Genomic DNA, 3595 nt, shown 5'->3' with positions numbered 1-3595 from the left:
GGTGTGGGGGGAATCTTGTTCACCTGGACTAAGTGGTTAGCCCAGGGGTCCTATGGCTAGCTGTTCTGCCCAGAGCCCCCATCATACCAGTCAAAGGCACCAGAAATCCTGGCATGCGGAGTGTTCTGAGCCCAGCTGAGCCTCTGTAGTTTTTGGGTGCCTAGGGAGGAATTTCTCACCCCCTCCCCCCAGGGCCCGATTAACCAGGCGTGGCCCTGAAGACCTGCCTGGTGTGGGGCCAATATTTGTTTTTTAAATATTACAATTTTTAAATTCCAAATTCCTTAAATATTTCTTTAAACTACATTTTTAATTCTTCATCAATGAATAATAAAAACTTAAGATTATATATATATGGTTTAAAATATGTCAGATAATAAATACAATATAAAGTATAACAAAGTCATAAATATAGCAAAAGCAGAGTGGTCAAAGGTATATATTAAATTCAATCATATTTCAAGTCACATTCTGGAAGCAGATAAAAATTAATGAAAATAACATTATTTATTTTTGGAGTAGAAGACCTTCCAAGTAGTGCTCATGGTATGCCAAGGGCTGATTTTGAAAATTTTCAGCCATTAGAACAAACAGTTGAATTCCAAAACTAGGCTCCACTGGACTGGAGACAAGGACCACAACTCCAGTAATATTGGAGCATTCAGAAACACACCTGAAAGTGTTCTGAGGGTCATGTTATTCCTGAAATCACACTGGAATTGGGTATATATATATGCTTTTACCCCGTTATTATCTCCCAGACTCAGGAAGTAATGTTTCATCTAAATGTTGACATAAAGACTATAAAATATATCTATTTTCTTAATGTAAAAGACCCATAAAGATTTCGGTGTTTGCAGGCTCAAAGGCTTCATGGCCCAGTTGGTGCTCTTGTCCAAGAATCAGATGCTATTTAAATTCACAGAGCCATGTGTTTGGGACCGCACTTTACAGTGCCCATTAGACTCCAAAGTTATATGGACAGTGCTAGGTAGAGGAAATTATACAGTTTTGGGAATAAAAACACAGGCTGTAGCCTATATTGTCCAGTTCTTTGATCATCTCCCTGGCTATATAAAATAATTTTCATAACTTTAAAACTAAATTTTAGAGTAAAATAAAAAAATTGATTGTATGTATTTTTTTTTCTGTTGCAAAGAAAATGTGATATATTTTCCTAATTATTATATATACTTACAAAGTACAGCTTTCACCCCTGGCAACAAAATGAATTATTCATAAAAGGATCTCTTTATACAGATATATGAACAATATTCACTAAGAGAAGAAGAGCAGATGTAATCTATCATTTGCAGCCAGACAATGAAGATTAAGTGTATCTTCTCTGTCTTCTTGGTTGCCATACCACACTTTTGGAATAGACTCCATGACCCAAAGTTGAAAGATGGACAGTCCTAGGTCCATCAGCTGCTAGTTAGGGGAACACTGAATAGGGAACAGTAGCCTGAAATATACCAAACTGTGGCCTTAACAAGAAGTGAAGTTGTGTGGCTTAAAGCCACGGAGACAATAGAGTTTAATGCTTTTTCTTCATACATACAATGTATGAAAAAATTGAAAAAACTGGTCAGTTACTACCTTGTTTAATATAATTTTAAAAACATCATAATTTCTGCCTTGCCTGCGCTAGCCTAGGACGGACTGCGGTTCGATCCCCCGGTGTCCCATATGGTCCCCCAAGAAGCCAGGAGCAACTTCTGAGCGCATAGCCAGGAGTAACCCCTGAGCGGCACAGGGTGTGGCCCAAAAACCAAAAAAAAAAAAAAACATCATAATTTAAATAAATCCCTGCTCTTCAAATAATATCACTGAAACAACTATAAGAGAAATCATACATTTTAGTCATTCTTGAAATAGAATAACATAGTTTAAAATATTTTGGGCCAAAGGGATAGCATGGAGGTAGGGCATTTACCTTGCATGCAAAAGAACAGGGGTTTGAATCCCGCCATCCCATGTGGTCCCCTGAGCCTGCCAGGAGTGAATTCTGAGCGTAGAGTCAGGAGTGGCCCTGAGCGCTGCCAGATGTGACTCAAAAAAAAAATTTTTTTTTGCATTTTTTAAAACTCTATGTGAAGTCATTTTATCTATTTTAATTAAAAATCAAGGAAATTAAAAAATAAAATTAAAGCACTTTAGAAGTCTCTACAGTAGAAATATTTTTCACATAAAATTAGTTGGTTGGGTGATATTACTCTTACTTGCCTATGCCACAGTTGTCTCAGTATCATCATAAATATTAAAGGCACTGACTAGGCTTCATTCCATTTTTCTACTTCTTTATGCAGATTTTCTACCTTCACAGTACTTTACTTTTAATAAATGTTCAAGGAAATATATTCTCTGGCAGTGATAACATTTGAACTGAGACTATATCTCAAGAGTGTCTTTTCATTTTGCATGCAAAAACATTTTCTAATTCCTTTGGGTGATGAGCAGTGTCCACTTTCGAGACATCTATCTTTGTTTCCTTTCAGTCAATTTTGACAAAATTTCAGAATCACAGTGAGTAAGTATAACACTTAAACATAAACTTTTAAATTGAAAATTACAAGCTCTGTAAGACACATTAAAATAAACATCAATGTCTGGTCTCACTTCTAATTCTTTTTACACAGATTTATCTAGTTAGAGGCAAGTAAAAATGACAATTTTGTAACTTAATTTAAGAGCAAATTACTTCAGAAGAAATTAAGTAAGCTTCTAGAAGCAATTTTATTTATATTATAGTTAAATGATCTTGCTTTTATTTAACTGAGAAATAATCTTACATTTCCAAATGTGATGGCAAAAAATAAAAATAAAAAATTCACTATTCTTAAAGCTTGAAGTTAATATATTTATAGTATAATAACTTTGCTAAAAATTAGAAAAATTGGGCCTCCCAATGCTTATCACAGGCTGTGTTCTTTACACTGACTGTATAGAAAGAGGAAATACAGTAAATGCTCCCCATATACACCTCAACCCAGGCCCTTTTCCTGGTCTGTACTGTGAATAGGTGGACAAAAAACATTAGAAAAATTGACTCAATGTGGAAAACAACAGATACATTAGATGTTAGCTCCCAACAACAAAATATAATTCTAGTAATAATTAAATATTAAACCCTATGTGTTCAAAACAAAATATAAAGAACAGAATAAAATTGACTACTTCTTTTTACTTTATTAGTTCTTGGAACTACAGGGCTATAGCAGCAATTCTGATGAACAAACACAATTGCATACACACAAACATACTTGGACATGCCACATTATACCATAATTCTCTAAGAGAAAGTAGCATGTCTATCTATCTTTAATCAAACTATCAAACTGTACTATAAAACAGTACTATTTAAAACAGCTTGATAATAAAATAAAGACAGGCCCTCACTTCAGTGGAATAGACTTGACTATCTTGAGACTAATTCTTGATTATATTTTCAATTAATCTTTGACAGATTGGCAAGTTAAATGAATTGGAACAAGAAAGGTATCTTCAACAAGTGGTATTGAAAAAACTGGTCAGTTACATGCAAAAAAAGAAAGAATGAATGAAAGTAAAGAGAAGAACCCATATCTCTCTTTAT

At 34.4% G+C, this 3595-nt stretch overlaps 1 non-coding gene across 1 annotated transcript; it reads left to right on the top strand.

Annotated features, from left to right (window-relative positions):
- The first annotated feature begins 2899 nt into the window (after positions 1 to 2899).
- LOC126002625 (small nucleolar RNA SNORA51) lies at positions 2900 to 3032 on the top strand. The gene has a single exon (XR_007493308.1). It is a non-coding gene; the product is annotated as a small nucleolar RNA SNORA51 (small nucleolar RNA).
- The last annotated feature ends 563 nt before the right edge of the window (positions 3033 to 3595 follow it).

This window comes from Suncus etruscus, chromosome 2 (genome assembly GCF_024139225.1).
Source record: "Suncus etruscus isolate mSunEtr1 chromosome 2, mSunEtr1.pri.cur, whole genome shotgun sequence".
NCBI lineage: Eukaryota > Metazoa > Chordata > Mammalia > Eulipotyphla > Soricidae > Suncus > Suncus etruscus.
Note: the sequence above shows the minus strand (reverse complement) of the source record. Positions and strands in the feature narration are given on the sequence as shown.